The 23,921-nt window shown below is 37.8% G+C and overlaps 1 pseudogene; it reads right to left on the bottom strand.

Annotated features, from left to right (window-relative positions):
• LOC107679701 (activating signal cointegrator 1-like) overlaps positions 1-23,921 on the bottom strand; it is a 78,164-nt pseudogene that overhangs the window by 19,783 nt on the left and 34,460 nt on the right.

Raw genomic sequence — 23,921 nt, 5'->3', positions numbered from 1 at the left:
TAAAATAGGGACAGACCCAGCAATTGGGTTGTTTTGACCCAGCGGTTGGGTTATATGTTTAACCCAACCTTCTGGGTAGTAACCCAACCGCTGGGTCAAAACAACCCAATTGCTGGGTTTGTCCCTATTTTACCCAGCACTGGGTTGTATTTAACCCAGCATTTTTTAGAGTGTATATTAAGTTGTTAAAGAACTTTTTCTTAATTAAATTGCCTGCTTAAATAAAGGTTAAATAAATAAAATGTAAGTTCACAGAAACTCTTTCCTCCATTACAGCAGTCAAGTCATTGTCAATTCAACATTTAAACAGCATGTTGCATTAATTTACGACAGTCAGCACAGTAAAACTCTTTTCAAGATGTTCCAGTGTTTGCATTATAAAGGACTTCTTTAAAAAAAATAAATAAATAAAAACTATTTATTGGTGATTCTGAATGCTGTGGTACTCGCTATCGGGTGTCTGTTAGATGAGAGCAATAGACTAGCAGACTCGTCATTCACACAGACATTAACCAGAATTCAAAACCTTGATGAAAAAAGCTCAGTACATTACAATAGATGCAATACAGTAAGTGTTGCCCACAGGATTCCTATTCATTTCATAATGGAGCGCGGTTTGCCAGTTACTCACAAAAGTAATGTTGCTTTAAAGAGCATTAGTGTGCCCTGAACATTTCAGTCTTTCATACTGTTTTTCGCACAGATAATTAATGTTTACCAAAGAATCCAAGCAAAGATAATTCCAAATAAAAGCTATTTATAGTGTGTTTATTTAGGAATAACTAGTACAAATGTATTTTTCATAAGATTTCAAGAACACGGACACGTAAAATGTAATTTGCAATTGTATTTTTTAAACAAAGATTTTACCAGATGTAGCAAAAAAGTGGTCTACATTCACTCTCTTAATTTTAATTTTATTAAAATTTTATTTATTTTACACATTCGCTTTTGCATGTGCCTGGAATGGACTGCATTAACTGGTGGGTCCACTAGGTGGAAACCCTCAGAGCTGGGGCCACTGCTTTTAAAAACTAGTCGAAGATGATGAAAACAACACAAAACAAACAAGCAAACTATTGTTTAAATAACTGAACCTGGGTCTTGTTGCGTCATTTATTTCATGCTAGGCTGAACTATGTTTGAAATGAGAGCTACATCTCTTTCAATTCGTAGCCAAATACCAACCGCATTCTTGGATCGTCGCTTGAGTGCACAGGACATTCAAAGGCTTGCTTGCTTGGTTTTTTCTGGCACTGTCAAATGGTCTCCCCCATTCCCTTTTCACATACACAAATATTGTTTTATGTGTTTATGTAGTACTCTTTTTAAAAGCTAGCAAGCCTTCTTAGCACTGAAGGATTGTATCATGGAGACAGATATACAAGCATATTAAACCGCCTGTTGATATTTTGATCACACAGCATGATATGAGTGAACAACCCTGTGTGGGAGCCTGGAAAAGTAGTCAGCAATTAAACTCTTAAACTCTATTTCACATGGCCTCCGGGACACCTCTCAAAGTAGACTACATTTGTTTTCAGTTTCTAAGAAACATTAACAGATCTTATTCAGGGTAAACGCCATGTTTAATGTGACACAAATGGAAAACAAATCTGTGAGGAACAGAAGTAGGAATATGAAGAGTTCATTCAGTGGGTTGTGTGGTCTTAAAGATGCCATCAAATTAAAAAAAAAGGCGTGCTAGCTTTGTGCTAACGCTAACAATTTAAAATCTTTCTACATTTGCACTAGTGTACACAACAATACAACCTATTAAAAGGAGCCTCATTTAATTTCTGCCAATTTCTAAAGTGCAAACTCAGTCAACCCAACCGTTTCCCAAAAACACTGGTTCACTCTGAACATGAAAATGTTACATAATGTCTTATGTACATTCACTTGCAAAAAGGGGGTGGTGTGGAGTAGCGTGTACTGGACGGTTTCTGGCTCGAGCCTCATAAGGAACGAGCCATGAACCGACATCACTGTGTCCTTGTAAGGCACTTAACCCAAGGTTTCTCCAGGGGGATTGTCCCTGTAATAAGATAGGGACACCATGATTGTGCCAAGTAGGACAAGTTCCTGGAAAAGCATTAGGTTAGGAGAGGTGAAAATTCAAAACGCTTTTCCATCCTTTCTCCACTTCTAAAGAATTCAACAAGCTGGGCAGAATTGTTTACACATTACCCTGTTTTCCAATTTTTGGATTTGTCATTTAAGAGCAGAAAACAAGACATGTGCTAGGTGCTTGACTTTAAAGTGATAGTTCATCCAAAAATGTGTCATTAATTACTCTCATGTCCCCTCATGTCGTTCCAAACCTGTAAGACCTTCGTTCATCTTCAGAACACAAATTAAGATATTTTTGATGAATTCCGTGAGCTCTCTTAACCTCCCATAGACAGCAAGGATCCTTACACGATCAAGGCTCAGAAACGTAGCAAGGAGATCTGTAAAATAATCCATGTGACATCAGTGGTTCGGTCATAAATTTACAAAGCTACGAGAATAATTTTGGTGTGCAAAGAAAACAAAAATAACGACTTTATTCAACAATTTGTCTCCTCTGAGTCACCCTATAGCGCCATTTTGGAGAGTATCACATATGTAAACAACGTATGCTCTTCTGTGTCAGCAGCACCGTATGCGGATACGCCATTTACGCTTTGATCTGAACGTAAACAATGTTTACGAACCACTGATGTCACAGGGATTATTTTAACGATCTCCTTGCTACGTTTCTGAGCCTTGATCGTGTAAGGATCCTTGCTGTCTATGGGAGGTTAAGAGAGCTCTCGGAATTAATCAAAAATATTTTAATTTGTGTTCCGAAGATGAACGAAGGTCTTACAGGTTTGGAACGACAAGAGGGTAAGTAATTAATGACAGAATTTTCATTTTTGGGTGAACTATCCCTTTAAGATTACTTTACACCAGGGTTAGAACTAAATTCCACTGACAGGAACGTTCTTCCAGGACTAACAGAAGTTTTTGAGGAACATATCTTACTTGGCAAAATCATAACTAGCACAGGACCAACACAAAATCTAAAACCACAGAACTCTGCATATCTGTTCTTTGCATGTCTGTTGTTTACATATTTAGATTCTTAGTTCAATTGACACAATCTAAAATGTTACAAATCCATTTCATCAACACCCAAAATCAGCGTCAATGCAAAAAAAATTATAGCCAGTAAGTTCTACTCTCAGTTGTTTTGGATAAACTCTGCTAAGTGACTACTTATCTACTAGCATGAAGTGTTGTAACTTCTGTGCATTTCAGGTGACATTCATTCAACTTTTCCCTGTTTGTGGATCACTGTCACTGCTTTGAGTTTAAAGGGCAAAGAGGGGGGAGGGAGCCCTTCTCTCAGCACTGAAGTCCTCTTGTTCACTGCACGCTTCTCCTTCACATTAGTGAAGCAGCCAGTTCCCGGCTGCCCATTAGCTGTGTGACAGATCTGTAATAAACACAGCCTGTCACCTCTGAAGCCTGCTGCACATTTCCTGGGTAATATATAACCCCCCAATACACATTCCCTTCCCCCACCGCAAGGCTCAATAGGCCTGAAACCCGATTTCTGTCGAGCATCCCAGCAGCTGCTGAAGCAAGAAATTCCACCGCACCCTGATAGCCCTGGAAAATACATGAATATAAAAAAGGAGTCCATGAATAAATCAAAACCTCTCTTTTTACTTACCCTATGGAAGAGAATGAAAAAAGATAGTGGAGAAATGAAGGGAAAAAGAAACAAGGGCACTGCAGGGAGTAAAAGAAATGGGGATAAGAGTAGAAGTTGTCAATAAGCTGGTGGCCTCAGGCTACTGTAGCCCCTCGGTAAGGTATAGCTAGTGGGTGGTGAGGTAGCTGGTGGGTGATTTTGCACACTTTTCAGAAATCTGCAGAATGGATTTAAATATGGTAAAAAGTGTTAAAGGAGCTGAGAGATCTCAGTAGGAAGTAACTAGATATCCATGTGAGGAACAGTATTTCACTTTGTTCAGTCTGTGAAATAGTCCAGGGGTTCCCAAATTTGTTAGGGAATAAATCAAATATCAGTCCTTTTTTCATTAACTGAAATGAAACAACTCCAAAGTCTGCGAGTCAGTTTATTTTTGTGGTATCAACTTTTGTAGATAAAGTTGCCCTTAAACGGCATGGAAAAATTAAACTACAATTGGTCGTTTTACATTCTGGTAAGACAATTTCCTCTTGTTCTGTATACGTGGGCAGTTCTAGCCAGAATAAACTGCCAAGTGAACCAGACATTATGCCAATAGTCAGAGACCAGGCTATAAGTCTCCAGAAGCACAAAATGTGACCTTTTTATTAAAATAAAGCTTTATTTGGTTAATCCAGACAAAAAGTGGTTTCCTTTGAGGAAATAAACAGATCATCTACTTCAAGTCTGTCCTTCAGCAAAGCAGTTCAGCACAGCATGCTTATAAGCTGGGCTGCATATTATTAATGCATGCAGCAAGGCATGCTTGTTTGGATAATGACGGCGTATTGATTAGAATAAAGCAAGAAGAGAGAGACAACCTTTAGCCTTTAAAAGGCTAGCATGTAACAGAATCACTGATGTGAGCTTGCAATATTCACACATGGCTGAAGCCACTCGTCAGGATATCTCCGATAGCTCGATGTAGCGAGGATGACCTTCAGTGAGGAGATGAAATGACAGGATAAAAGATTCCGGTGCCTGATGAACATAAACCTCAGCACCCACACAGCTTTAATACAGTCATTTTAATCAGCAAATGGAAATTTCTTTGTAATGGAATGACAGAGTCCAAATTTCCCACATCTAAATGTCAGCAATTCCAACGACAATGAGGGGTAGATGGATGGCGTTCTATTATACAAGTCAGTTTTCCATAATAGCTTTGTTCTCCAAGACCGCAAGCATCTTTTTGTGATTGCTAATCCATATATCAACACGCTGTTGGGATGATAGTGTACAGAAAAAGTCTGGAAAAAAGCTTAACACCACACTCTCTTATCTCATATAATATCTCATTTTGGTGCATAAATCCTATTACTTCAAAAATTCAGCTGTGATTTGCATTTGAAAATCTAATTTTTTCTGACGTTTTATTTTGCACATGGAGGACCGTTTCGGCTCACAGGCCTTTTTCAGTGTGTCAGGACCAAAAGGGTGACACCTTGACCCTAATGTTGGATAAACCATGGAAGACACGGGGGAGGTAAAGGGCAGGACATCTCTGTGGTGACTTCTTACTCTTCACTGCTCTCCCAGCTTATCAGTCCATATCTCCTCCCCCATTCACCCCGTGAGGAGTTCACAGAGGTCGGCTCTCCTGAGAGCTGTGGCAGCTTAGGAGAGAATGAAAATGAATGGGAAATGGTGGCTAGACACAAGGTCAAAATGGATATAAAATTCTCCATTACGATATGAAAAGCTGGTGGTGGAGGAAGGAGGGAGCTTCGAATGTCAGAGGGAAGGATTGCTTTTGAGGGCCTGGCTTTGTGCTTCCTTTATGTGAAAACAAAAGACCCCGAACAGTGAGTCGCCAATGCTCTAGTAAAAGCAATCACCCATGCTTGTCAGAGACGCTTTCCACCCGAGAATTCACGCATTTACTATCATTGAAGTTATATAATTAATTGATCAAGTTTATTTGAGGAGCTAGCAGGTTAAACAGAAAAGAATGTGTAAATGTGATTAAGGAGGAACCGTCACGCAGATACTATCCAAGTGTGAAATGCTTCCAGTCTGTACTGTGAAATAACACCACTGTTGACAGTCGAGCTGCTGTGAAGAATGAGTGGGAAAACGGCACCAAACCACCTCCGTTAAGAGCAGAGATTTCCTGTGAACATTACTGTGGATGAAAAACAATGCATTCATATAGGCATATTTAAGTTTTCTTTTCTTTCATCATATAGGTCTTTTTATGCTGTCTGGTGACAAAACTTGGGTCATGTGACTGGAACAAGGAGGTCTATCGTTCTTAGAAGAAAGCTAACATTCATCCGTTAGCAATCCCATTCATCTCAATGGACCTGCTCAGCTGGTGCTGGACCTCCCAGAAGTACACAGCCATGAGCTGATCACCAACACTGTAAATGCAATGCGCTTTACCATTCTGAAGCTTCCCAAATCCTTCATTAGTGACTATCCTGAGCTGTGACGTCAAACCCAGGGAAAAGGACCAGCTGGAGTACATTTGCTTTTATTCAAACCAACAACTATTGGTTTCATATTGTTTGAATATTTTTACATGAACTGCCTTCTTCAATCATACACTATGGTACGATTTCAAGCAATCAATCTCCACAGTATTACCATGGGTTTCCATAGTATATTTGTCTGGAAATTGTATGGTTCTCTTTCCAAAATCATGCAAATCAAATATGCTACCATTATTACTGGCATTGCCTAAAGATGTGATCCACCATTTGAAAATAGGTCTGCATAAATCAAATGAATGAACACCTTGATCATACCAAAGGGAGCCAAAGCTAAATGATGATAGTGAGGACAACAATAAGCATTAACTGATAAGGACAACCAGCACAAGAGATTTCCCAGGGGACATTTCACCACCAACACTGTACATAATCTTGCATGTGGAGTAAACAAACATCCACAAATGTAATTATGAAAATAATAGTTCTTGGTTGGGGAATAAACCTAAGGGTTGTTTTAAATGTCATCACTGTAACTAATTGTCAAACTACCCATGTTATTTATAGACTAGAATGTCTTCAGTGTAAGGTGTTTTATGTTGGAAGAACAAAAAGACGATTACTGTATCGACTGGCTGAACACAAATATGCCATCAGGAGTGGTAATGATGAATATCCTATGGCAAAACATTTTAAATTAATGCATAATAGCTATCCTTCGATCCTTAGAATACAAGGTAATGATCATATAAATATTACTATTAGGAAAGGCAATAGAGAACTTAAACTTAATCAAAGAGAGACATTTTGGATTAACAAATTAAAGGACAATATGTATCCAGGATTAAATGAGGACTTGGATTTTACTCATTTTTTATAAAACAAAAAAATTTCTCTCTCTTCGAAGTAGTATTCTTGAGTATGAAAATATGCTGTATTTTTTGAGTGTGAAAATTGCTATCTTTGTGAATGTGTAAAGCTATAGAGAGCTGTTGGTCACATGACTATGATCAGATGACTTAATGAATCACACTGCCTTCACCTGTGCTAAGCTTGTTGTTTGCTCTCCCTGAAGAAGGCTTGTGCCGAAACGCGTTGGAGAGTTTTTAGATTTCTTGGATGTAGCCATTTGATAATAAAGGCTTTTTAATTCACAAGAGTGCCATGGTCATTCTGAAGTATTCTTTGATGGACTATGCAAATAATATCTTGAATACACTGCAAGACCAGTTACAGCAGTAGATGATGTGCAACAACATAGCTCTGTTTCAAAAACTAGTTAGCTGCCTCGATGCCTACTGTCTAGATGGGAAAAATAGTTTCTCATTTTTTGAGTTTGGCATTTTGCACTTTGGCAAACTCAAAATACAAAAAATGCAAGATTATTTATGATCAACACTGCCTTTGCCTAATCTAACAAATTTATATTTTCACCAGGCTTGGTGCCGTAATGAAATACAGTGATATACAGTAATGTACAAGAGAGATGTTTCTCAAAAACAAAAATAATTAAACATTTTAAAATAAAAGTTTTTTTAAGAATCTAAAGACTTCTGCACAGTACAGTGTGTGATATTGCCTTAGAATTTGGTTAAAAAGTGTCTTATTGGGAGCATAATGAAGCTGCCTACCTTTTGTGTGTGTGTGGTGGCCTATATGCTGCTTAAAATTGCTGCCCCTGTGGGCTGCTCACTAGGTTTACTGCATATGTTTAAATGTGCATCTGAGAGTGTAGCAAGGGTGAACAACTAAAGCCCGCACATGAAAAGAGGCAGACAGGACTTACAAATCTTGTGTTTCCCTTTCATGGGAAATTTCACCACCAACTCCTGGGGGTTGGAGCAAATGAAGACAAATGGAGAAGTCGACTCCTCGCTGATCTGGGGATACTGAAAAGAGAGAGAGGAAACAATGAGCTGTGTTCAGTCACTTGGTTACCATGCACAGAAAGCACAGTGGCTTTGAAAGGCTTCTCTTCCTCGTAATTGATAGGCAGCACACAGGAGAGGCGAAATTGACTGGCACTTTCATAAGAAAGGTGACATCCATCTAATCTGTCGGGGGAAGGCACAGGTCATCTTATTTCCTACCAGCCATCAGAGTCGTATGATTGTATCACGGCATTCAAGAAGTACAAGCTTTTCACAACACTATTTCCTCCCCCCACCCCCACACTAAAAGCGCCAAAGAGAGCTTGACACAATTAGGGCTTTTAAGAGTACTGCAGATATGAGGTCCCTCTGCATACTTGAGTTGTCTCGCAGGAGATGTGGATAAATTCAGCCACTGCTAGATTTACTTACACTCGTGTTGTGATAAGCCCACATATCTGATTGAAATGCTTGTTGGGAAATGTCACTTCAAGATCAGCAGATGAGAGGTTGACAAGTACCTTGAACGTTTTTGTTCTAACCCTAACATTAAAGTATGTAAGCTTAAATGTGGAAATACATACCTTACATTAAACATTTCAAATGTATAAAATATGAGTTAATGGTCAACAATCCTTTTTATTTTCTTATAGCATTTTAATAACCGTTCTTCCATTCAATTTAACAGTCTTGCAGTGTGACAAATAAAAAGACAAATATACATTTTGTTGTTCATGTCAAAGGATGTGTCCACAAAAACTCTGCTTGAACATGTCAACAGAATTTGGCCAAATTATTGTGTGTAACATGCCCTTGTCAAAAACCATGATCAAAACTATGCAAGAAAAAGATATTAGGGCTGGGCAAGTTAACGCGTTATTAATGCCGACAATTATTTTTATTATTTTATATATTATTTTATTAAATATTTTATTATTATTATTATTATTTTGAAAGTCCGTTTCTTACTGGCTCAAAAGATATTAGGGCTGGGCAAGTTAACGCGTTATTAATGCCGACAATTATTTTTATTATTTTATATATTATTTTATTAAATATTTTATTATTATTATTATTATTTTGAAAGTCCGTTGCTTACTGGCTCTGAATACACATACAGACAAACCATGGGTCACAGGAGCGGTGGGATGTTGATCAGTACTGGCTTGGGATGGGTGTCATCACGCGTCTCAACCAATAAGAGAATTTGGGGTAGGCCTAAGACTACAGCAGCGCTCACATGAATGCTCCTGATAAAATTATTTAGGTTAAGCTTCAACATTCACAAACCACTGTTCACTGTTATTTTAAACAAAAAAGAATGCAACGAGCTCATAATCACGACTTCATAAGTGGGAAATAGGAAGTTTCTGATAGCACGTGAAGACAGCAGAGAAGCGCTCTCGCTCAGCACCGTGGAGTGTATCGCTTTTGTTAACTTTGTGGTTTATTATTTTGAGTTATTTGGGATGCGGCAACACACGGCCCTCTCACAATATATTGCTTTACAGATCTATCACTTTTGGTGCTCAGAAATGTACAGGCAATCATGCTGCACATATCAGAAGTTCTGCGCTCCGGCGCGATTAGCGCTTACACTACATGCGTACCGCGCCCGAGCCCAACTGAACCGTGCTCTGGCCCACCTCTTCCAACCGGGCCAGGGACGGCTAAACGAACCGCGCCCGAGCACGGCACGGAGCGATCACACTAGTCAAACGAACCAAGCTTTGGGGGTCAAATGCGCTCGGTCACAGTTAACATTGCTTAGTGTGAGTACATCCTTATTCTCCCGCACTCGCCCATCAAGTGTTGTCCCGCGCCGCACTCTGCTGCGTTGGGTCCCGTGATCGTGCAGGTCTCTACTCTGAAGGTGCCTGTTATAATGTTATGATGGCTCTGGGCTGGCAAATTGCTTTGGTTTTACATTTAATTTGATTACATTAATGTTTAAGTTGAAATTTACAATAAATATTTTAACTGCTACTATGTAAAAGGAATACTGCTGTAAAAAAAGCACCTTATTTGTTTAAAGTGTTTACAAACCAAATGTTATTGCACTTTTGTTCATATAGTAGTACGTTTAAATAAAAAAGTGCGCAATACACTACTTTTTAATTAATTATTGAATTTTATGCACGATTAATCACAGACAAATCATGCGATTAATCGCGATTAAAAATGTTAATCATTGCCCAGCACTAATTAATATATTAATATATTAACTATTTTGAAACTTGGAACTTCACTTGGTTGTAAAATCTGGCTCCCTAAGTAAGAACCATGGGTAAAATTAACAGACAGAAAGCCATTACACACATTAAAAAAATATAATATTTGGAATAACTGAACACATAAAACAGCACAGTTACAACATCAAAAGCAGCTGTAGTTAGTGTGCAGAAATTAAGAAAACTGTGATAGTAATCATAAATAGGTGTCAGTGTTTTTGAACCTGGTTTTTAACAATGTGGCTGCAAAATCTCCTTTTAGACTCCAACGTCAAATCTCTTATTTTAAAATACAATAAATTATACACTGGTCATTGTGGGTAACAAGTTTACCTACAAATAGCAAAGGTGTTTGTTTAACTACATTTCTCATTAGTGAGCTCGTAGTGTTGCTGTTTTTGTAATCATGCAGCTTCTCAGTATCAAAGCTATTTTATTGATTAGCAGCAACAGTCTCGCATTATTATTTAATGTTGTGCCTCTTTTGGAGCTTCTTTGTTTCTTTGTTTGCTAAATCATGTATTAAAACTAATTAGTTTACTGGCTGACTATTTTTAATATTTACTATTTATAAAACAAATATGAAGTAGCTTCAGTGTAATAAGATAACCTGACATAGCTTGTGGTGTAACTAGCCGCTTTCTCCAAAGGACAATTTTCGCCTTTAGCTTTTTCTGTATAATTGACAATGTTTCATCTCCAAAACTACAGCAAAATAAAGCAGACCTATAAATCAGCCTAACCGCTCACTGCAGAGAATATTTGAAGTCAACATGAAACCCATTTTATTTACTGAATATTTTGCTTAATTTAGTAATTGTACATTCATGAAGGAAATAAACGGCATGATTTTTACCTATGTGGAACCGACTGAATTGTGAAAACAGGGTTCTCTATACCAGAATAGAGCAAGGTCAAATAAGAATTTGCCAAATAGCATCTAAAGAGTGTACTATTAGAATAAGTATTTGTTTTGCTATTAGTTAACATTATGCAATAGCCTGTGAGGCCTAAATGACATTGGTGAAAAACACCAAGTTATGGCTGGGTGATATGATAATATATATCATGGTGATAATATAAAATGTCTATCGCCAGAGATTTTGCTATTTTTTTTTTTATATTGAGCAATGCATATAAATGCGGGGCATGCTTGATATTAAAAACGGTTAAGCACAATAAGCTGCAAAAGAGAATATGGACTTCGTCTTGTCAGCATCGGCCAACAAAAAAAAATCCAAATCAGTCAAAAAACCCACTAGTGAATGTAACAGTTGGGAAAGCAAGCAGATGTGTCAAAACATTGGATCTTTGCATTTGGTCTTAAAGTGACAGCTGCCTAATATACCTGCTGCTGTCTATTCTGTTAATGATAATTACACAACAAAAAAAAAACACTTTACTTTGCTTTACTAAGAATCTAAATTTAATGTAATGTAATTTAATGTAAATCATACAGTGAACACTATGCAGTGTTTTGTTTTTACATTTGATTATTCAATTGCACCTGATCCCTATTGTCACCGGAAAACTTACAGTAATGTTTATTTCACTTGTAATAAATTTCATTCGTTTTTGTCCTATTGTGGCTCTGTTATTTTTAAGAACAAAAAAAACAACAACACAAACTATATCATGATATACAGTATAACGTTATTGTGGCATAAAATTACTCATGTTACATGAAATAAGATTTTGGTAATACCTTACAGAAAGTCATTTCAGAGAGGGAGTGATTCATAGAGATAATTATCTTGTTTTCTTTGGAGAAATGTGCACTGATCAATTGTGCACAATGAAACCTGGAACATGTATTAAGAAAGTAAAAAGCTTCAATTTTGATTTTATGTTGAAAAGTCTCATAAAAACATGTTTTTAAAAGAATTTTAATGGGAGAAGTAACTGCAGAGTGCAAAGATTAAGCATGTGGGCTAAGACTCATTTAAAAGGATGACAGATTGCATGATGGGCCGGTGGGAGGATTACTGAACAAAAGACTAACAGCACTATTCCTTTATAGCTTCCTTGAATGCTCTGCCTCAGTCTTCTTATTTGTAAGACAACCTTCCTAAAGCCTCTATATATGTATCTCAAATTAAACAGTGAATAAAAGCAAGAGAGGAGGTGCTTTGTTTGACAAAGGAACTAATCTCAAATTCAAGCCAACTGCCTTAACAAAAAGAAGCCTATAGTCACAATGGAAGAGATATATATGGCTAATGTTCAGAATCTAATCAAAGAATCTTGATCAAAGAATGAACTCAAAAACGTTTCCCTTTCATCCTTCCATGGCTAATTAGGATTTAATGCTGCTGAACCGCACTGGCCAGCTCTCCCCTCCCCCGCGTGACAGTTTCAATACCTGACTAATTGAAAAGGCATGTCACATTCATATCCATCCACTGAATAAGGGCTTGCATTCAAAAGCTTCAGTCGTATCACTGAGATGAGATAAAATCTCAACATCAGTCATTAAAGTAATATTGTGGGTTAAATATAACTTAAGCTCTATGGAATGCAGATGTAGCTTGCTGCCTATTAGAAAGTAGTGTAGGCTTATTCTGTGCTCTCTTCCGTTTTGGAAGTCTTGGTTTTAAAGCAGATTTTTTTTTTAGCTTATTTACCGCTTTAGGTGAATTAACTTGTGGTTATGCAATATAAATTTTGAACTCTGCTAAAATACGGCAAATGGTTTGGATTGGAAACATCCATTATATTTGCAGTTAGGGGTCAACCGATATGTGTTTTTCATGGCCGATGCCGATACCGATTATTACAGACCAAGTAGACTGATAACCGATATTTTGAACCGATATATATGTCTGGTGTAAAACTTAAAATTTATGTCAAAATTAAGAATAACAAGGGCTCTGACAAAAACTGCCTTCACTGGGGTTGGTTGTGTAGTACTCCCACACTGCACTTCTTACTAGGGGTGCGCCGATCCGATATTCAGGATCGGTATCGCTCCGATACTGGCATTTTCTTCTGGATCGGGTTATCGGTCAGACGAGACCGATCCAAATCCGATATAGTGTGTACACTATTCTGTGTTATTGTTAAGCCCCACGAAAGCCCGATATTCAGGATTGGTATCGCTCCGATACTGCCACTTTCTGCTGGATCAGGGTATCGGTCAGACGAGACCGATCCAAATCCGATATTGTGCGTATACTATACGGTGTTATTGTTAAGCCCTACGAAAGGCACAAAAACATTATAAAGCACCATAAGGTTTCCATGCATTATATTTCAAGTGTTCTGAGACCGTTCCATAGTTTAATGTGAGGTACAGATGAATATTTAAGTCATTAAATTCAAGTTCACGTAAACCCTTCTCACCGCTGCGGCTGTCTGTCATCCTCCATTCAGCGTTCAGACTGCGCGTCGCATATGTTGCTGCCTCATTACTGTGCTATAAATGTAAAAGAAATGTATTTCATTTATTGCATGTATTTATATATAATTATATTTACTTGTTTTTCATGAATGTACAGTATATTACAATACAAAGAGCAATGTGTAACATTTTACCAGATTACATGATTATATATTTTTTTATTTGTTATTTTTCTTTATAATGAAGTTGTCTTTATTTAGTAGATTGTGTGTAATACACAAAAGAGTGATGATCAGGTCAACACACACTGAGGTATAGAAATAAAAAAATCTGTGCTGGTATCGGATCGGTATCGGTATTGTCCGATACTCGGAACTTTTGGTATCGGATCGGGATCGGTTCTGAAAAAAATGGTATCGTGCCTTCCCTACTTCTTACTCTTGTCTTCTTCCGTGCATCCATCTACAATAAGGGTAATATAAAGAGAGAGTTAAAAGTGGGGCCACTGTATTCATGATTAAGCCTATGAATACTGTGCTCCACTCCTTGTGAAGCTCTCCCAAGTGTTTGAATCAGCTTTGCTTGAAGCCTATTGAAATGTCTCAATTTTTGTCATCCTAATCTTAGCCTACATGACAATATCTTAATCTTGGCCTATGTGACAGTAATTTCCATTAGTTTTAATTTATCTATTTTTGGCAAACAAAGGGGTTTACCATTAAAATTAAAACATGGAAGAAATAGCGTATTGTGTGATTATTCTTTTAAACAAAAGTTGTAATAATTGTTGTTGTAGTAGTAGTAGTAGTAGCTAAACCGAACTTTTATTTTGACGGGTTGCCATGAGGACCTTTTAAGTTAGAACTGTAGCCTATGTATATGATATGACGATAGTTTTACTCAAATGAAACGGTCAAATGCTCATGAAGAAACTCTCAGAGCAGTTCTGGGGATGTTGTTCATGTATTTATGTCGTCATTTAGTGAGACGGCAGATGCTGAAAACACCGCGAACGTCACACACTTCAGCCATTCACATATACAGAGACACGCAGAACATGCAGGATTCATATTTAAATAGTCTTTTTGCGGCTTAATATTTACAGATACTAGTCCATAGCGTGAGTCGATTTAAGTGTACTGACCTACTTTTGATTAATTCATCCAAACTTTGACAAATTCCATGACATTCCGCGTTATACAGTACATTCCATTTATATGACTGGATTCCGCGATTCCGTCCGCGTTTTCCCCATCGCGGAAACCATAAATAGATAATATTGAGGTGTTTTGCAACTTCAGTGTAGTGGATTGTGATTTATTGCAACTTCAGCATCGTCTGCTGCTGCCATTAGAGAGACAACTGATGCATGATCACTGAAGCAGCTCCAGTTAGCAAGCGCTTTCGGTGTGAGTGCAAAACTTTCAGTGCCTTTAGCCTTCCACATTGATTGGTCGGACTCGTGACTCCCAACAAATCAGATGGGCGGTGGGAGGAGAATGCTCTAGGCCACAGAGTGGTGAGTTCTGACAGGCTGCATCAGAGCCAGATAGCATGTTTCAAAATTTAATTATTTTATCGGCAAATCGGTTTTGAAAATGACGGATACGAAATCATAAAAATGCTTAATATCGGCGTCGATAATCGGCCAGGCCGATAATCGGTCGACCCCTAGTTTCTTTATTTAGTCATTTAGCAGACGCTTTTATCCAAAGCGACTTACAAATGAGGAAAACAGAAGCAATCAATTGTAGTATTAAAACAACTAAAAGCAGATCCAAAACTAAAAGCTAAAACTTTATAAATACTACCTATACACATTTTAAAAATAAAGATGAAATATACAAATCAAATGACAGTAGTTTATCAGTAATCCTAAAAAATAACACTGCCAAGCTTACATGCTAAAAAAACAACAACTTACTTACACATAGTAAGAAATGGTTATAAAAACTGAAACAGAAGTGAAACAAGTAGTAGGAAAGTATTTGCAATTACAAAATATATCAGCTTTTAAGGAATTCTGTTATCATTTACCAACCCTCACCATTCCATAAGTCTGTGCGCCATATTACAAGTCAATATTAGCCTTCTGATGCTATATAATAGTTTTGTGAGGAACAGACCACAATTTCAAGTCGTTATCCACCGAAAGTCTGACCCTGCTTTTCTTGACGTGTTCATGATATTCACTCCATTCACGTTTTGAGTCGACTGCAAAATTGTAATTTCATTTAATCAGTTAGTCTGGTTCAAACACCGCCATGAACGATTTCATTCACCATTCACCAGTCTGACAAATACATTTCTCAAGTTTCTCAACTCACTGACTAGATGATCGGGATGCAGTAATTAACAGCTCACTGGATCGGAAAATTGACTGAGAATAATGACATTAATTACGGTTTGTTCATCACACAAAGCTATTATATAGCTTCAGAAAGCTGGGAACATAGTGCACAAGTTATGTGGGCTACTTCCATTTTAAATTTTATACTGCTTTTTTGCCCTTTTTAAAGCCTGAAAACTCCAGTCCGCATTCATGTTACTGTATGGAAAAGAGCGACTAGTACAACCTTCAAAACTTCTTTTGAGTATAATGAAAGAAAGAAAGTCACATGGCTTTGGGGCAATACAAAGGTGAATAATTAAGCACAGAATTTATATTTTTGTTGACCCATTGATTTAAGTGTTATGGTTACTGCATTTTATGGACGACCGTTTCGTGAACCTAGGAGAGGAGGTAATTCTGACTTTGCTATGACAATATGGCGTGTGAGTGTGAGTGTGAGTGTGAGAGAGAGAGCGAGAGAGAGCACGAGAGAGAATTAACATTAAAGCGTCAACATATTCTGTTACACCAAATACACAAAATAATGATCTTTAAAAAAGCATCATATGACCCCTTTAAAACAGTGTGACAGTAGCATATTTTTTTGCTTTTTGGTTCTGGACAATTACCTGCTAAGCTTCCACTGCAAGAGTAATATTGTACACACATTTTCTCTGTTTTTTAAAAACTGAGGAACGAGTTGATAATACCTTCTTGCGGCAACTGACATCATGCCACAAATGCTGTCAACTGAGCTTAAATTGTATTTAACCCACAAAAACTCCTTTAAAACGGAAAACATGATGTAAAAGCCCTTCACCGAAGAGCATTTTAGACAGCTCACACCATGTCCGCATGTATTCCAAAACACTCAACCAGCGGAGTGCAAAATGTGTGTGCAGCCACAACTATCTGCTGACAGGGTGCCAGATAAGTGGAAAGACTTTATTTTTTCTCCAGGCTGGGATCCTGCCAGTGTGTACCAGTTATACGCAGTGTGATGAGAGATTCATATTGTCCAGTGCAGAGGAGGGCAGCAAAGGGTGAGCAGCCCTTGCCAGGGAACATTATAAGATTAGTGAGCAGACAGAGCACACCATAGCATATAAGCCTCCCCCATGTCCCCAAACTAAGACAGCCTGGTGCTTTAACTAGCCAATGGAGCAATGAATCTGAGACTGGTTGTCTGCTCACCACTGCAGAGCAACAGCCTTTCAGCTGATGTCCGCAATTAGATGGCCGAGGCAGGCAATCTCCTGCACTGTGGCACAGTGGTAATAGGGCCAGCCCGCTTGGCTGCACTCAATCTCAGCCAAATAAAAAGGCTTCATTGGCACAGATGCCCTGATACAGGAGAAGCACTAAGGAAGAGGTCCTTAAAAAGAAAAAGGGAGTAGAGAAAAAGGCAGGCTGTCAGAATCACTGCTTTCATGCTCTATTTCAACAATTTTAAATGTACTTCACTAGCATAAGACCAACTCTCAGTGGAAAATAAAAAGCTCAGCAGCCTTTTCAAAAAACAAAACAAGGGGGAAAAAAGCCTGTAAACCCCTGCAAGCCAAAGACTATCTGGGAGCTATAGTGAGAAAAATGCCTGAGCAGCATTCCAGCTTCGTGACAGCTAACAGTGAATAAACCATTAAATACTAAGAAGAACAAACAGCTTTCTGAGCTCTTACTGCTATTATACCTCAATGAAACTGATAGACATTCTTGAGAGGCTGATTAATTGGCTGATATTTTTATTAATAAAAATGTTAGCTCTCTCTTCTGTCAAAACTGACAGCTTGTCAACTGATAGCAAACATTTTTGCAGAGAATTTTGAGAAAATATTGTGTAAAATAAGTGTTAATTAATGTAATGTTTAAGACAGTTGTCAACTACAGGTTGTCAAGCTTCAAAAAGGAAGGGGGAAATGCACGATAAAAGTGGATATATCTACTATATCCACTAACTTTGTGTGATGAACAGACCCAAATTTAAGTCATCACTGTTCAAAGAGGTGGGAATTATTAGTGACCTAAATGGTGCTTTTTTTTTAATAGTTTTTGGAACATGCTCACTATATACTGACATTGTATGGAAAATACAATATTAATATGAATATTTTTAGAAAACAAATCATGTTCCATGAAGAAAGGTATAACAGTACACCTATTTGTATAGAAATTTTTCAGCATGGGTCTTTCCATTATAGTGTTGTTTTAACCACTGCATGCGTGGAACTTCTCTGTGTGCGAAATGTAATTTTAAACTGAGTTTCCCCTCTAGAATGGGACATTATCATTTATATTGATATACTTTGATGCTGCAAACACATGTGAAAAATAACTAAGGACACAGCATGAGATGCTGCTGGAAAAGTGCACAATCCAAGTTGTCTTATACATGATATATGCTTTATATTAAGTGCTTCAAGCTAAATCACATGCCTATGTGGCTTGCCCTACTGTCAGATGAGTGTTGTTTAATGCATTTAAGACGGGTTTTCATAAGCTCAACATCTTATGGTTGCATACATGCAAAGCATGTTATCATATTTTTCTAGCTAAATTGAAAAAGCTTTTCTTAACCAATTAACATTAAGATAAACTGGCAGATAAACTGAAAACACAAAGAAAGGGATTTGTTTAACTTTATTTTTACTTTGGTAATGTGTGATTATCTGATTTATAAAAACACATTTTCAGGATTAAATGTGCGGTCACATACCAGCAAAATTTTGTGGGCAAAAATGTCCACTGTCTATCGTCAATAATGTAGCAATGCATGAAGAACTGCTCACAACAGAAGTCCCTTTTAAACTAAACAGCTTTCCGTTGATGTATCTAATTTAGGGAAATATTTTGCTCTCACACACAATTCCTATTCCTAAAATTCCTAAATTCTTTATGAAATGACTGTTTGTTGCCTGTAAAAAATTGTTGAACAGTGGTAAATGTGACCCTAGCTTAAAGGGGTCATTAACTGAGAAATCAAAATTCCCTTGCTCTTTTGACACATAAGAGGTCATTATGCTATAAAAACATAACTCAAAACTTTCTTGTTAGTCTAAAAACAGCGATCACCGATACGATACGATCACCGATACTTTTTATCATGTAGAATTATTTATAGTGATGATCCAATCAAGATTTTTAGACATTTATTCAGGCTCTGAATTTCATTTTTGAAAATGAATTCCCCTCTTAGGTGACTCTTGTGAGAGGGGATTTTTTTATTTGAGGGGAGGAGGGGGGCATTTTTTAGATATTTTTCAAAAAATATATATTTATCTCACCTAAATGTTTGATCATGCACTGCATTTTTGTTTTGACAATCGTGCAATTGTGGCACAATAGCTTACACACGGCACAAGCCTGATTTCAGGAGCTGTATGTGAGGCTGTGTTACGCCGGGTTCACACATACTCCATTTGCAGTGCGTATGCAGTCCATGTGCAGTACGTAAGCAGTGCAGAAGCAGCACTGACTGTGCTTCCACACAGGAGTCCACTACTGACCCGTGGCTCCTCCAGGAGTGCCATCTATTATTGCCTTGTCTATCTAAAAGTGCTCTTTTCCTTTAAACCGAGCCAAAAAGCCAAAGCCTATGCATTACCGTTAACTGTGAAACACAGTAAACTGTAATTATAAGCATTTATGGTGTAATTACTACATTTTCGTGTCAATCCATGTTCATATTTACCTCAAACAATGTGCTGTTACTTTAATTCAAAATTAGACTCAGTGCGGAAACTTTCACGGCACTGCTGCAGACGCACCGCTCCTGGAACGCACTGCCAGACTGCAACCGTGTGCAGTGTGAACGCTTTAATCCGTTAACATGAGCGTGGAAAAAATAAGCACCGCACACTCACTGCAAACGGAGTAATATGAACCTGGCGTTATGTGTGTGCACTGCGAGTGTGCATGAGCGCTAGGGCTATGCAATATATCGAAATTATCGAAATATCGCAAATGTACATATTGCAATATGCATATCGCTATGGCTTGCAATATTTGGGGCATATATATATGACACAAGATAGTTATAGAAGTTCACAGAACTGACTCGGCAACAGCTGAGTAAAACTGTTTCAACTGAGCATGTGGCACTTTAAGCATTATCGTATCGCATATCGAATATCGCATTATTTAATGAGTTATCACATATCGCATTTTTCTTCAATATCGCACAGCCCTAATGAGCGCTCAGTCTCCAGGAGAGTGCGCGAGCGCTGAATGGTTTAAACACTGGCAAGAATGAAAAAGAAATGCAATTTATAAACTTTAGTGACAATGTGACACTGCCTCGATTGTGCAAGTGACAATTCCTGTGTCAACTGTGCAGCTCGCTTATAGTGCAGACTCGATGTGATTTGAAGCCATTTTTGCACATTTTGAGAGAAAGAGAGAGCGCGCACGGTGATTAACTCACGCTGTTTGTGAAATTATGTCTCACAGAAAGTTTTCAAATTACTTTAGAAGTTATTTAATGAAGAAATATGAATTGTACCTCATCTTCAGCATTATAATTATTTCACCCACGCCGGACAGAGACTCGGCCTTTATAGAGACCGCCGATCAAATATCCCAAAGCGATTATCGGCCGATAGTGATCGGTAGCCGATCAATCCGAGCACCCCTAGTTGTAAAATGTGCCATTTTATGACATAACAGTGTGGCTAAACACCACTTCCACAGAAGATCAACATCTGCTTCTACATCGCTGCCTGTTTAGCACCGTCCACCGATTTGCGCATGTAGTAGGTAAATGACAAAAGCGGCAAACGCAGGTTTACGCTGAAACCAAATGATAAACTTTATTTGATTAACTTTATTTTTAATAAAGTTCCAGAGAGCGTCAATAAGAACTCGGTCCTTTGTTCAGTTCATTTTACACAACTGTTAGCCAATAATAGCAGTGGGCGTTTACTTCTGAGTCTACAATCAATTCAAACAGAGCGTTTAGATGAGGTGGGTCAAAAACAAGATAGAAAATAGCGTATTACTTCTAAATTATGTTTTTTGATGTAAAAATCTTGATAACATTATAAGTGGTCCTCAGAGAACAGTACAAAATAATTTAAAAAATGACTCTTTTATGACTAAATACATGGTAAAATTCATTTCTATTATTTCTATTCATGCACTTAATAGTGAATCTGTATTAAAAGCTGTCTCAGCCAATGGAATCGCTTTGGGGTCCAAGGGGGTGAAGTCTTTGTAAAGAAATAGGATCTTGCACTACATTGGAGAAAAACCTGCTGATATTTTGCTGAAATTTGAATGTGGTTTTCTCATGTTGTCAGGTTTTAATAAAGAGATGATTTTTTAGTTTTGTTGTAAACGCTAATGATGTGACTCAAGACGATTAGATCTGGAAAGCTGAAACCACAGTAGGCCTACACCATTCCAGACAAACGGAAACTTTTGAAATGCAGTTATTTATATTTATGGCAGGCAGAGCTGCTCTCTCTCCAGTAGAAGAGTTCTGCAGCGATTAATATTTAAACATACTCCTTCACACACAAACACAACTGGTGTCAAGTTGGAGTGCAAATTAATTATACAGCACTGTCCAACACTGCCACTAGTGTTTTTACATAATTTATGTCTCAGCCACAAGAAAATTCATGTCCAGCTATTACGGCTTCATAGGCTGCCACTGTGTCAATCAAGCTGATTGTAAACGCTCGCCTTAATGCATACTGAACAGGTAATGTTCCTCTCAGAGGCAGCAGCACAAAACTTCCAGGAGCAGCTGGGCAGTGGGCCGCAGGGGTAAAAACCATCGTTGTAATGCAAAAAAAGAGTCACTGAATCAGGCTCCCGTTGAAAACGCATAAGCAAAATGAAACACTAGCAGGCTTCCAATGGAGCCAGAGCTGGCCAAATTGCAGGTTCTACATTAGCATTTGACAGACCTTCACTTACTGAAAATCATGGCTTAGCGAATGGGGGAAAAAAATGCAGTTTCACAAGATGATGATATATTTTATGAGGTCATTTATTTTTGTGGTAAGATTTATGTAGTCTAAATGTTTTGCTCGGTTTCAGGCCCCTGAGCTTTGCCTATGACCTCACCTTTGAGAACAAACCACAAGCAACGAGAAAACAAGGTCGCCTAAGAATCGACCAGACGCTGAGTTAGACACAACAAGCCCACTATGTTAATATTCTCAAAGCGATTTCTGTCAGGCAGCAATGTTACATTTAAAGTGGTGCTCGATAAAGCTTAAAATTAGATATTTATGCTAACATTCAGTAAAAGCCTGTATACTACATCTGATGCTATGTACACTTGATATAATGCCTAAAAAGTTGTTGAGGAGTACTTGAGTATATGGAAGTGACAGCAATGACCAGTCAAGATCAGTAAAGCACAAAAATTGAAAGCCTTTTCAGCAACTTAATCAACTTTAAAAAATGTTGTCTTTTATTTTTTGGTTGTTTTTGGTTACAACAAAGCTTAATGTCTGTCCTAGTCGTGTAGTCAGAGTTGGGAGGGCAACTATTTTTAAGTTGACTTTCAATTCAGAGCATTCAATACTGCATTTTTGAGAAGATTAGGTGCAATTTGCATTCCAAAAAGTGTCAAAATGCAACTCATTGTGCAACTTGGGTCACTATAGGTAGCTGTTGAGGCAAGAGTGTAAAGAAAATCTTTATACAATACAACAATTGCTAAATGTGTGAACAGAAACATCCAATGTAATGGTACAGACACTTAATTGTTATTATAGCTTCCTTGAGTACAGAGGTTTGATCAGCTATGTTTGCAATGCATTGGCCAAGCATTCACGTCAGGATTTGTATACTTGCGTAGAGTATGTACGATTTTTTTCATGCACAGCTTGTTAGTGAAGCACGGTTCTGTGATTCTGTGATCTGCGATGTCTGACGCGTGTTGCTTTTTCAAATCCACATTATAAGCGGCTCAATCATTTACTACTCAAGCATTTACTACTGATCACAGAGCCATACCTCACTGACAAGCTGCGCATAACAGCTTTCATGATTTCATAAATCGCACTAAACTGAACGATTTAATTGCAATTTCATTTTGATTTCGATTAATTGTGTAGCTCTACTGTATTGCTGCTACATCTTGCGCAGTGTCAACAGCAGGGTCCGCCTGGACTTTGGATGTGGATGCAGTCCAAATTATTTAGCCTCTAGCCTCATGTTCACGTTTGAATGTGTAGCCTGTGCATGTGACTCGTTGGTGAGCCCTCTAAGTTAGTGGTTCTCAAACTTTTTACAGTGGCGTACCCCCTGGGGCATTTAACATTCTCCTGTGTACCCCCACTCTTCCACTTAGACCGCAGTCACACCTTTTCTATTAAAGGACAATTTGCCCCCTTAAATTGATTTACAGGTGCATTTTTTTTTACCTTTATAGAGGCAAATATTATCTATCCTTATTAATTGTATGTCATGTTTTATGTCATATTCTTAACATTCCATTAAGTGTATTATTAATATAATAAATAAAGCAATAAATGATGCCAAATCGAAGTGATACTTTTAGATTTAAAAATAAAACCGCAAATAGGTGGCGGCAAGTCGCTGTCTTAATGAGCCAGGCGTCGCGTCATTCATTCATTCAGTAAAGAAGCAAAATGCTGTAGTTATGAATGGGTTTAATCACTGACTCTCCAAATCGTTCAAAGCCGCAGATTCGTTCACTAATGAAACACCGCTGTATGTTGCTTGGAGACGCACACCAGATGATATGGATTTCGTTGGAACTATTATTTTGTTGCAAAATAGAACAAACATGACAATATTATGTTTAAAATGTAGGCTACATCAAATATTTTCTATCCTTATTAATTGTATGTCATGTTTTATGTCATATTCTTAACATTCCATTAAGTGTATTATTAATATAATAAATAAAGCAATAAATGATGCCAAATCGAAGTGATACTTTTAGATTTAAAAATAAAACCGCAAATAGGTGGCGGCAAGTCGCTGTCTTAATGAGCCAGGCGTCGCGT

The sequence above is a fragment of the Sinocyclocheilus anshuiensis genome, unplaced genomic scaffold (genome assembly GCF_001515605.1).
Source record: "Sinocyclocheilus anshuiensis isolate Anshui unplaced genomic scaffold, SAMN03320099.WGS_v1.1 scaffold224, whole genome shotgun sequence".
Lineage (NCBI taxonomy): Eukaryota > Metazoa > Chordata > Actinopteri > Cypriniformes > Cyprinidae > Sinocyclocheilus > Sinocyclocheilus anshuiensis.
The sequence above is the reverse complement of the archived record's forward strand: the minus strand, read 5'-3'. Positions and strand labels throughout refer to the sequence as shown.